This window comes from Papaver somniferum, chromosome 6, assembly GCF_003573695.1.
Source record: "Papaver somniferum cultivar HN1 chromosome 6, ASM357369v1, whole genome shotgun sequence".
NCBI lineage: Eukaryota > Viridiplantae > Streptophyta > Magnoliopsida > Ranunculales > Papaveraceae > Papaver > Papaver somniferum.
Window position 1 is genome coordinate 179928393 of NC_039363.1, and position 13470 is coordinate 179941862.

General features: G+C 39.1%; 1 long non-coding RNA gene across 1 annotated transcript; it reads right to left on the reverse strand.

The window, feature by feature from the left end:
- Positions 1–2131: 2131 nt before the first annotated feature.
- LOC113290294 lies at positions 2132–3493 on the reverse strand. The gene is made up of 3 exons (XR_003331579.1): positions 3348–3493; positions 2650–2773; positions 2132–2553 (listed from the first exon to the last, which is right to left on the reverse strand). It is a non-coding gene; the product is annotated as an uncharacterized LOC113290294 (long non-coding RNA).
- Positions 3494–13470: the final 9977 nt, after the last annotated feature.

The window sequence follows — 13470 nt, forward strand, 5'->3', positions numbered from 1 at the left end:
AACTAGGCTGTTATAATTTACTAGTTAATGTAGTTGGTAATTGTTAATGACTTTTCTTGTTGATCTTTTCTTTCGTTATATTTGGATGTTTGTGTGAAAAGATGGCCACATGGAGGTAGTTAGTTGAATAATGCTGTTGTAGAAAGAAAATGAGTCGAATTAAAAAAATGAAAACGTGAAATAATTTGATAATTTCCTGGCTGCTACGCATTTTATTTATTTGTTAGTTGGGCTGCTACGCATAATATACCTATCTATGTTAGGTAAATTTAATGGTCTTAAAATAATATAGCTGTAAAGTTTTAACTCACCCAGCGTGTCTACAGTCTACCCAACCTATCCATCAACATTCTTTCTTTGAGGACATAATATACTAAAAGGCATTAGATGACTCAATTGGTAATCAATTTCATCGTATTCAGATCACTTGTACTGGCTTTGGTATTAACCAGCGGACTTTCAATTAGTTTAGGCAAAGAGTAGGGAATAGCTTGATTAGTTCTTCCCAAATGAGCCACACCAATATTGCTTAGAGTTGGACTATTTCTTCCCTAAGGGCAACTGCAGCTTTAAATTTAATTTAGCTGAAGATTTGAATCCAGTCCATAATCCTAATGCCAGTCCCTGGTTCAAGTTTGGGTAGGATTTATGCTTAGTCCTGATTATTGGCGTAGATAAACGCTCTATGAATGAGTGAAAACACTTTAGGTGGACTAAAATAAGAGCCTAAATGCACGTGGCACGTCGATCCTATGCGGCATTCATCACTCCTCCGCGGTGGCTTCCAACATTGAATGCCTAACTCTTCTTAGCACTTTTCGGATCCTAGAAAACAAAGATAAGAAGCTCAAGCTCTTCTAACGACCCCCGATTCAACTTTCACAGCTGAAAAACGTTATCAAAAGTGGCGATTATAGATGCCCTTCAGCAGTTTCGTTGAATGTGATACAAAATTAACACAGGGACGCCAAACCATTTGTCGTCTCAAAAATTCTAGAAGCGCCAAATGGTTAGGCGTCTAGGAAATATTTTGTGGAAATTCATATGTCAGGATATTGTAGACCGTAGGATTTATAATTTCGTTGGTCATCTAACGGTTGATAGATCAGGCGCTAAATGGTGGCGTCGATATATCATTCGTTTTAACTTGAATCTTGAACTCATATAAAACATGGATGTTGAATTTTGATGACGTATTGTAGGTGTAAATGTTAAATCTTGGACATCCATTAGACTAACCCTCAGTGGGGTCACCTTCCTGCCTCTGCCTAACTTTATATATGAAAAGATGATGGGTCTGCCATTGTCCTAAAATAACGCGACTCATTTGAAATTTCTTTCCAATGAAATTTCAAAGGGGCCATTTTATCCCAAAACTAACACAGTCAACGCGCTAAGTCATGCATCATGCGAAAGGCAAAAATGGTGGATCTTTTTTCGTTCCGTTCCCATTATTCCTTTTGGTTGTACTGACTTTACATTAACGTGGAAGAAGTGGTCTTATTATGAAGTGCTAGCACATATTCTTTTTCAGGTCTTCTGGGACTTTCACCGTTTTTGATGAACATTCTTTGCATTTTAATATTGCGTGGCCTAAAATTTTGATATATCCGCCAAGTATGTATGCGTGTGTTAATACAGTAAAACTTCTATAAATTAATAGTTTTGAAACCGGAAAAAATTATTATTTTAGCGAAGTTGTTAATTTATCGAGTTAAAATTTAGCCTATACAAGCCTAGTTGGAACCGGAGAATTTTATTATTTTAGCGAAGTAATTAATTTATCAAAGATTAATTTATCGAAGTTCTACTGTATATACTTTACATTCTTGATAATATTGTATACTGGTCTTAAATTTAAGCCTTCATGAGTCACTAGGCCTGCACATCGGCCGGTCGGCTCGGCTTTTTGGTGCTACCGTGCACCGAGCCGACTAGGTGCCGGTTCTAGAATTTAAAACCGGAGCCGAGCCAACTATTACTCCGTTCGGTTTTAAACCGGTCCGAGTCGGCTCAGTTCGGTCCCGGTTTTAAACCGTGTCAGAACTGTAAAAAGTAACAGCTTATGTTCCTGTTATTTTTACCTGTTATTCCCTGCCACAACCATTCATTTCATACAGCAATAGCATAATAACATAACAACATAGACATAATTAACATAAGTTCTTTAAAACCAACTAACATAATTACATAAACTGATAAAAACCAACTTCAAAGTCTGACATAAGTTCAAAGTAAAGTTACTGCAAGTCTTCCAAGTCTGCAAGAGTACTGCAATCATCCAGCTACTTAAGTTCTTCAAGATCAAGTCCAACCGACCAAGTGACCAACTAACATAACTACTACATATGTACATAATAAGTTAATAACCGAAGGAAAATAGTGTTCAAAGATTCACATAAAGTGTTAAATGTAAACCAGCACTTCCATAGACCATAGTTCCTTTCCATCTCAAGTCTGCAACAAGATATGAACTTCAACAACCATTACTTCATTAGTCAAGCATCATTGGACCATCAAACTCCTCTGGTACTGGATAAGCACTCAATATTGCTGCACAAGAAATACTTTAAGTTAATAACAAATTCAAATTGACAAGTAAAGAAACAAACAAAAAAACAAAAACAACAGATTACAATTCAACACTACCTTCCTCAATGCTTGAGCAATCATCTGGTACATAGTCCGGCCCCAGCTGTAGATTGACTAGATACATTAGATGATCCAACTCCAATTTGATGTGTATCTTGACTTGGTTCTTCCATATTGTTTCCTGTTACAAATAACAAGAAGGGTATTCAATAATTGTGTGAGAAAGAACATTAATAAGAATTAAGAAGCTAATGTTTATCAGAGTAGCTCATACATCTCCATAAAAAAAGACCCCAAATCAATCTATATATCAGAGTTACAAACTTACAAACATCAAAATTCTTTCAAAGAGGAAACAAACATATTAGAGTTAATAACTGATATGTTTCATCAGTTATAAGAGTTCTATCAATCTATATATCAGAGATTCAGAGTTACAAACATCAGTAAATCACAAAGAGGAAACAAAACCAATGAGCAGTGAACACAAATACATAAAACAAGACCCCAAATTAAAACCCCTAATACATATCAAAACCCCAAATCGAAACCCCCAAATCTGAACAAATTTGAACTAAAAACAAAACCCTAATTCATAAATCTAGGGTTTCATTCAAAATAATCAAAAATCCGTAACAAACTAACAACTAACAAGTTACAACCACAGGTTCACAGATTCACAAAAAGAACAGAAACAAATATCAAATGCAGAAGACAAGGAAAGGAAAAGGAATCGCTGATGAGTGATGACATACAGTTACTGAGTTATTTGTTGTTGTATTTGTTGATCATGGATGATATTGAAACTGAGAATCTGAAAACAAACGCATGTGACTGAGAGGAAGAAGAAGAAGCGGCCGCTAAACCTAATACTTCTGCTAGAGAAACTGAAAATAAAAAAAAAAAATGAAATGATGTGAAAAGAGAAATATAGGTAGGGTTATCAAAATGGAGGGTCAGGATTAGGGATTGGTATAGAAATCAATGGCTGTTATTATTCGGTGTTATATGGCTCGGCTCGGCCGGCTTTTTGAGTGATACCGTGCGCTGAGCCGACTATACCTCGGTTTTGGATTTTTATACCGTGGCCGGCCGTAGGACAGTCGGTATGGCTCGGTTCATCGCCAATTCTGGAAGTTCCGGCACGGTTGCTCGGCCCGGCAGGTTTTCTGTGCAGTCCTAGTGACGACGGAGTGTTCAACTCTGGCAGCTTCTGATTAGATTTACAAGTTTAGGTTATACCAGTCATAAATTGTATAACAAATTTGCCTAACAAACGGGCACCTAGCTCAGCTGGTCATCCCCGTTTTCCAAAGTTTCATGCGTTTCAGGAGGTCTCAGGTTCGAGTCCCCAATGACGTAATATTGCAGAAATTAACATGGAAGGTAGTGTTAGTTTGCCCCCTTGTGACACAATCTCAGCTCCCCATCCGCTTCGGCTTCCTTGGCTAGGTTACCCATAAGGGTCGCTGGTAGGCTAGTACCGCAACCTGTTCAATTAATGTAGTAGTATGTTGTTGGAGCTTAGCTTGTTAGGCTTCCAACTAGTTAATGTAATACTCTTTATCCATTTATTATTATTATTTTATTTTTTTATTATTATTATTGTTATTATTTTTTTTATTATTATAAAAAGGCGCCGCAAAGTCTATTGTTAATCATAATCGAAGTTAGGTACAACATCGATGGAGGGTAACCTAACAACAAGTTGGGACCCTACACCTTTTTGAATAACAATACCAAGCCTATGAAAGAGAGAAACTCCTACATTAGAGTTGGCGTCCTGACTAACAAGGAAATTGCGTAATCTCTTGAGAAAGAGAATAGTGTCTTCTCCCAGTTCTCCTAAGGTAGTAATGGCCAGCAAGTTGAAGCCATAACCATGCGTTTCACATAAGTCTGAATATTTGGTGCGCTTTCTTGTGACTAAGGCTTTAATAGCTTGGTTTGTTGTGGAGCTTCGAGTTCTAGCGGTTGTTAAGGGCGAGACAATTTTAACATCAAAGCATACGTCCCTCCCATCTTCCCAGTTGTATACTAGAATGTCAGTCGGCTTTCTACCAGTTGCATCATTTGATAAGAATCCCAGTGAGACCACTTTTCTTGCAACCAATCCCGCCTTGTAGCATATGTCTGCGAACACGTCACGAGCCATGTCGTGCCTGAATTTCACGCCTACCTCACTGGAACGCATGGTCTGTGTATATGTCCATTGGTCTGTTATAAATGATGCATTGACTGTCCTCAGCAAAGAAAGGAATATCTAACCTGTATTTGAGGATAGATCTAAATTGACGTGGTCCAACTGGGTGATTCAACCCGCTTATTGGAATGGCCTTGAGAAAGTCCATTGCATGCTCCTTTCTATTGCACTACCACATGAAAGATTCACCATCATTTAAAACGAAGCTAGTAGGTAACTCTTCCGTTACTGCATCAAAATATAGTACTTCCATGGACTTCATATGTTGAGGAGCAGTGTCGTTGATGCTGAGGGATGATAAACCACATGCTTGTTTGAAAATATGAAGAGCATGTTTCATATCTTAGACTTGATTCAGGTGGTGGCGTACTTCGTACGATGGTGTCCTGTAAAACTTTGGTTTGAGCATAGGAAGCTAAGTAGAAATACTTACTTGTATCGTCCATTGTGTAGATGTCAAGACCGCCATCTTTAATTGGCAGGGTGGCTAATCGTTGTTGCGTTGGGCCAAACCCAGCACCATCACCAATTATAAGACGCCGTAAATATTGCACCAGGTGGTTGTCATAAAGATCTGTAGCATCCTTCAAAAACATGGGGCTAGTAGTGCGAAGTGAAAAGTATAATTTCGATACTCCAATGCAGTTGCGCAGTAACAGGAGTTCGCTCTGTGGATCCTGCAGCTGTTGAACCTTATTCATAAGTTGTATAGTTTTAGTAACCCTTCCTTGTATCATGCCACTACAAAACTGTTCATCCAGGCTAACAGGCCCGCCTAGAAGTTTCACACCAACACACGGTTTTCCAATATCTGCAAGAAAAACATACTCTAGACTACACCTTGGGTCAGATATTGGCCACAAAATCTCGGTCTTTCCAATGTTTAGGTGGAGACATATCTTTGGACCTTGTTGCTGTATAATTGTCAATGCTTTAGCCACCTCCAATATATCCCCTGCAATGGTGCCATCGTCAAGGTACCAAGCATGATGGTCCAAGGTGCTATTGGCCGCAATCTCAGTAACAAGAAGATGATGAGTTAGAGAAAAGAGTAAGGGACCAAGTGGATCACCTTGTTGCACACCTTGAGCAGAAGAGAGGATGGAATCATTATCATTATATTTTTTTTATTATTATTATTATGAGAGAAGGGAGCCACCAGGGGCATATTATTAAGAAAGAATAAAATTTTACAAAGGGGCATATTATTATTATTATTATTTTATTATTATTATTATTTTATTTTATTTTATTTTATTATTATTATTATTATTATATTATTGGATAACGATTATTACATGAAACTAGTTGGAAGCCTAACAAGCTAAGCTCCAACGACATACTACTACATTAATTGAACAGGTTGATGTGCTAGCCTACCAGCGAGCCTCATGGGTAACCTAGCCAAAGGAGCCGAAGCGAATGAGGGGGATGAGATTGAGTCACAAGGGGGGCAAACTAACTCTACCTTCCATGTTAATTTATGCAAGATTACGCCATTGGAGACTCGAACCTGGGACCTCCTGGAACGCATGAAACTTTGGGGAACGAGGATGACCAGTTGAGCTAGGTGCCCGTTCAAACCAATTATTATTATTTATGGAAATTACATTTCAATTTATTCAAACAAAAATAGTGACTACATGTGCATAATTAGATAGGTAACCAGTTTCCAGGTTATCCCGTTTATTAAACAAATAAATGACAAAAATATAAATCGAAAAGAGGGTAATATGAATGTTTTAAATAAGCGTTTAGATACTGAGAGTGGTGACTGGGATCTAGAAAGTGTATGAATCGTAGTGGACTCGCTAATTAGGACATGATTCGTTATTTACCAGAGTAGTGCAAAATTGTTCTCATAAACGACATTTTAGAGTTATGTAAGAGGTGAAAACTTGTGACGGACCAGAAATTTTATGCCTAGGGCGTCAGGGAGCGCGGGCCATAACTTCCCCGATGCGCCATGATGATGCTACTTACCGAGCCTTAAAACAAGGAAAATGCATGTTCATTTGCTCTTGCAAGCATGCTCGTGGAGCATCATGCAGCTAAATTAACTTCCACACCGTTCCAACTTACCCTTGTTCCGAAAAGGGTTTGAAGCCTTGAAGGCTATGGCCGATGCAGCTTGCATGCATCACTGGCTTCCGAGTCTTGTCCAGGTATAAGGCATGCCTTGGATTTACGCATAGGCCATTGTAGACCTAATACCCCCTCTGCACTTAGCTTAGGCATTACTGAGATCATGCACTTGTCTCGCTCGTGCCAAGGGTGCATCAATCAGGCTCATGTCGTACTTTTCTTAGGCTTATGCAAGCTCCGCTAACTTGCATATCAATGTAGTTTAGTCTCAAGGCCATGGCCAATTCATCGTTGGTGCATGCCTAAGTCGAATACCTTGATAGGAAGTACAAGCATCCAAGGAATGGAATGCAACTTGCCTCATCAATTTTGGCCACAATCATCTCGTGCGTCGAGCTACCGAGCCAGATGATATGATAAGCCAGTATTGCGCAATCATCTTATAATTAGATGATATGATCGACAAAGTGCTGGACCGGCAATGCTGCAACTAATTGCGGCTGCCTACGTACCCTTCCCTACTCTAAAGGGATCAAGCACAGACTGTGGTTCATTCACGAAGGGACAAACACTTTAGCAAACTCGTTTGTAAGGTCGGAGCCAAGAAATAATGGTAATGGCCTAGTCCGTGTAGGTCGTTCCGTCAAAATATATCCAAGTGATGCATATTTACTCCGCGACATTGATCGCATTCGTATGCGTCAAAAATAATTTCACTTTCTCAATCTACTAAATATAAATATAGTATGTGGTAAGAAAAAGAGTTCGTTCCCACAGAGAGGATTTTGATGTTATCAAATTTCAGTTTCTTAGTAACCAAGGGGGGATTTTGTTTTAGCAAAGCAATAAAAATAATTGAAAGCAATAAAATAATTTGAATAATCAATAAGGAGGAGATATTGGTCACGGGATAGTACCACTCACAAACATGTATTTTCATCAATGACTAGAATTGATATTTTAATCTCTCATTTATTAAAAGACCTAGGATACCTTGATCGCAAGAATATCCCGCTAATTCCCTGATTTCATCACAACCACATTAAAAGATGCATATGTGAATTCTACCTAGAAAGCAACCTAAAGTGTAAAAGCACAATTAAGTTTAACTCCCTAAAGTTTTATGGAATAAGACTAATCAAAGCAACCGAACGTGTAAAAGCACTAATTCGATTTAACTAAGGCTATGATTCATACGTGACTAGTAGTATATATCACTACAAGCACTACTCACATTTATGCTACTTGTAATCAGGAATTTATCAATTTTTAGTATAATAAAACCTAATCTAGCAATAGATATGAAGACCAATCTAATTGATTCCGGACTCAATCAAACTAGCACTCAAATCATGCAACAATATTAACAATGAATCATAAACAATAAAGTATTGAGACAAAACTAATTCATTGAATCAAATAACATATTGGAAATCAACTTTATCCCATAACCAATAATATGTGTTTAGCTACTCATAGCCTTTGAGTTCATCATAATCATAATCACAAATAAATTGAAGAGGATGAAAGTAAACGAAAGCAAACCCTAGTAGAATCGCCGCTCTCCTCCAAAACTCCAGGTAAAAAAAAAATACGTCCTCCCCAAAAGAAGTAGAAAACTTTCCTTTTTGTAGTTTTTCATCTTTCCAAAACTAGGTCTTCAAAGCCCAAAGTCCAAGTGGTCCACCAGGCCCATGTCTGAGGATTACCCAAGTGAAAATATGTCCCAAAAGAGGTCGTCGGAAAACGGGTACATGTGCCGGAAATTCGCCGGAAAAGTCGTCTGAAATCGCCTCAGGTAACCGAGAAAGTCAAACCAGTCACAGGTCACAGTTGGTCAACCGGTCAATACAGTCTATGAGTCAGATGGGTGAGTCAGGTTCAAATCTGAGTCAGAAACTAACTCAGCTGATTTAGTTTTAAGCCAAAGCTGTCAAGGCATGTGCCTTTGCAACATTGCACATGCCATAACTTGTTGCTGCACCATCAATGTGCTTCATCATCAGTAATACCACCATTCTGTCACTCCATACTCCACCAGCAGCTTCGTCTCTTGCCATACTTCTGCCACACTCCCAGCTGCTCCATTGCAGCCAACACTTCAAAGTCATCGGCTACCAGAACCATTGCACCATCACAGGCCACCTGCAACATGGTTTAGATGCTTTAGGACTTAAACTCAGCTTCAGTGACCGCAACCACCAATTACCACCTGCAACAACTTGAACTGCAGGTCAATAACTCCAGAGTACAACCCGTAGCTTCCTATTCTTCTTTTACTGCTCACAACAAGCACCAATATCACCAGCTTGCAACTGTTCTTCACAGCACCTCAAAGTCATTGCAGAACCATCATGTACTATGCTGCTCAAATGCCTTCAGTTCTCTTTTCTTTGTCGCCGAGCCAGTTCTCAGCTTATCCCATTTAACACCGCACAACAGCATCAGTTCCATTGCAACTTCCCTTGCAGCTTCTTGCCTTAACCCATTACTCCATTTACAGCTTCTGTGCTTGTGCAAACACCACCAGAACTACATATTTACCAGCCTGCAATCTCTGAATCAAACCCCTCTCAAATTATCTGAGCTTCATTGCTTTGACCTCCATCTCACACCTCAAGCAGCAATACCAATTCCCATTCTCTGTAGCTCTATTTCAAGCCGTATCAGTACCACATGTTGTTGCAGTCATATATTTATCTCCATTCTGCAACTCAAGCTTGAGCTAACATCACCAGACCTTCTCATATATCATCACAGCTCCATTTTCAACCACTTTGCAGCTTCAGTTCTGTACCACCAACAACTCATTTTCTCCTCCTTGCCCTGAACCACCAACAACTGCTCCAATCAGAGCCACTGCCACCTGCAATTTTAAATCTTCCCTACAATTTCATAATACACGGCAAAACCAACTCTTCCTTCATCACAGACCAGAACTCATCTCTTTCACTGTCTATTTCAACTCAACAGCATCACAGTAAGCATCAGCAGCTCAGCACTGCAACTCCAGCAACATGTCTTTTGCTGTAGCTTCAAAACTCATACTTCCCATTACTGTAGCTCAGTTCACCTTCATTCATCCATCAATCAAACTGCATCTTCACCTGTAGCCGAATTCTAACTCCAACAAGATAAACTGCAATCCATCCACCTGCATCATATCAGCTCAAAACCATTTCCATTTCAATATTCAACCTGTACCCATGCTCTAATTAATACCAGAACCCATTAATAACAACCTGAGATCCATTTCAAACTCATATTCCCTGTATATCAGTTCTCCTAACATTCATCTAAACAGCAAACCTGCACAATCCACTGCACTACATTGCTTCAGTTGTAAATCCATTTCCACTAAGTCAAGTACCACTGCCGTTTTCATCTCATCCATCGTTTTCAGATTGAAACCAAGCTAGAACAACACCTGAACATCACCAGAAACTACTTTTTCTTGTTTTCAGTAACACCCACACATTCGATTCCTTCTCATTAATTTGAGCTTAGAAACCCTAACTCTGCTTCAGATCCCCTTTCTCTGTGTTCTTCACTGGATCTGTAATTAACAACAAACCCCTTTACTTCTCCATCATTGAACAACATCAGATTCAGTTATTCATCATCTTCCATCTCCAATCGAACCATCAACAGCAAGAACATACAAACCCTAAATCGACCACCACAATCGAACCCATCTGCTTCTCTGCAACAGTGGTTCAATTTCATCTCTCGCTGTTCACGATTTCATCATCTGTTCTTCATCAGTTCATCTTCTTTCTTCGATCTAAAACAGCAACCAACCTCAAATAAAACTCTCCACTGCGCAGCCATTTCAGGTGGAATGTAATGAGAATGTAATGATAAAAATCATTCAAGACACCCAGTGATTTGATATGGGCCACCAAGTGAGCATTTGGCATGTCAGTTCCACAGAACTGACTGTCTGTTTTCTTTCTTGCTCAACTGTCAGTTGTGGAGAACTGACAGTTCATTTCTCGCCTCCTTTGCTGCATAACCTTAGCTGGCTCCAAGTTTCACACGCCTGTGAATCCGCCTTTTTGCGCTTTCGCTCCAAATGGACGTTTTCTCCTTCTTTTGCTCATAATGACTCCAAAGTACCTATGACTCTCAAAAACAAACATAAGAGATGCAATTCACAAGGATAATAGCAAAGAAAGCATAAATACTAGATATAAAATTAGGTGTTTTACGACACCTATCATACATGGCATCCCATTGGCAAGGCTACGCATCTATAAATGAGGCCTAACCATCATTCATACTCTTCCGGCTAAGTTATGAAGCTTTCTTGGTGTCTGGTCCGCATACGCACCTTCAACCAACTACCCGTCCATATATATGTTAACTTGACATTTTTACAACTTAGATTAGGGGAGAAAAAATTATTCATCAACTCCCAAGGCCGTGATGAGCTGATGGCTGCACATGACTACACTGACCAAATGCAATGTACGGCCGCGATGGTTGTACATTCAATTCTGGTTCACAGGCCAGTTCCAATGTCCGGCCATGATGGCTGAACATTTCAGGAGCCAGGTCCAGTGAAGGGTCGTGATGGTTGTATTTCCGGTTTTGTTCCATACGCCACTCCAATGCCCAGCCGTGATGGCTGTACATTTCCAAGGCCATCCTGCTCTGGCATGTTGCGATATTGTCCATAGGACAATGACCTACGAAATGCGTCGTTGTGGCGCTACTTTATTCTAGGACAGCCGCCCAACTGGACTGAAGCACCTATGGTGCGAGATTGGCCTTTGGCCAATGTTCCTCTTAACACGCAATGGAGCTTGAGATAAAGCTTCATCTCATGCCATGGCGCATCTTCTGAGCATGCGCCATGCCAAAAACACGGGGTGTTATAATTGAAAAAGCGGGGTTCTAACAACCACACCTAATATTTCGTTTAGGAAATCTGTATGAACTAACTCCAATATAATTCCGAGAGCACCAGCTAATAAAGCGAGCTCAATCAAGAAATATATTCAAGAGTTATACCTCTGTTTCTTAATGTAATCAGCAAATCAAACAGATTGAGATCCGTGAGTCTGATTCATATAAGAAACAACTTGCACGGTATCAAAACCAATATCCAAGTGTCAATCAATTCAATCAACAACCAAAGGTCGGATTCACAATTAATTGAACTTACGCACAACCTGTGATATTTCAATTATATTAACAAATATGATGCGGAAAAGAAATAACACAGACACCAGAAGTTTTGTTAACGAGGAAACCGCAAATGCATAAAAACCTCGGGACCTAGTCCATATTTGAACACCACATTGTATTAAGACGCTACAGACACTAGTTACTGCAAGTTAACTTCGGGCTGGAATGTAGTTGATCCCTAACCAATCTCACACTGATCAAGGTACAATCACGTTCCTTACGCCTCTGAGTCCCAGCAGGACTCTGCGCACTTGATTCTCTTATCTGATCTCACCCACAACTAAGAGTTGCTATGACTCAAAGTCGAAGACTTGATAAACCAATCTGTCTCACACAGGAAAAGTCTATTGAATAGATAAATCTGTCTACCACAGAAATACCTATGAATTTTGTTCCGTCATTTGAAAAATCAAGGTGAACAGGAACCAATTGATACTCCAGACTCATATTCCCAAAGAACAACCTAATAATATCAATCACCTCACAATAATCTTAATTGTATGGTAGCGAAACAAGATATTTTGGAATCACAAACTATGAGACGAAGATGTTTGTGACTACTTTTTATCTTGTCTATCGGAGAATAAATCTCGAGAAAATCTTAGAGAAGATAGTACTCAATACGATAAAATAAAACAAGATCAGAATACGCAACTACAAAGAAAATAGTTGGGTCTGGCTTCACAATCCCAATGAAGTGTTTAAGTCGTTAACCTATAATGGTTTTAGAAAAACCTAGTTTAAAGGAGAATCGACTCTAGTCGCAACTAGTATCGTATATGAAGTGTGGGGATTTGGTTTCCCAGTTGCTAGAGTTCTCCCTTATATAGTCTTCAAATCAGGGTTTGCAATCAATGTTACCTTGGTAATAAAAACATTCAATATTCACCGTTAGATGAAAACCTGATTAGACTCAAGCTAATATCTTTCACCGTTAGATCAAACTTAGCTTGTTACACACAAATGAAAAGTGACTTCATTTAGATATGGGTAACCGTTTGTTGGCTCAACAATAGTTAACCGAAGTTAGCCATATGAACATTTTAATATCAACCTTGTTCATCTTAATCATAACTAGTTCAAATGACTCAAATGAAACTAGTTTTAGAGTTGATCAATTTTTTTATATTCTCATAGAAGTATACAAGATACAATTGAAGCAAAATCGATTTTGATTCACTCGAATCAATTCATGAACATTATATCCACAGTTTGCAAAAGATTGCATTCCTTAAATTTATAAATGTATTAGTTCATGAACAAACCGATTTTAGAACATAACCTACTCAAGTATGCAAACGGGTACGCATACCTAAGTGGTCGGACTTGGTCTGGGTTTGCCGTAGGCAAACGGGTACACATGTCACCAGACTCAGTTGAATTCCCGGACTTGAACT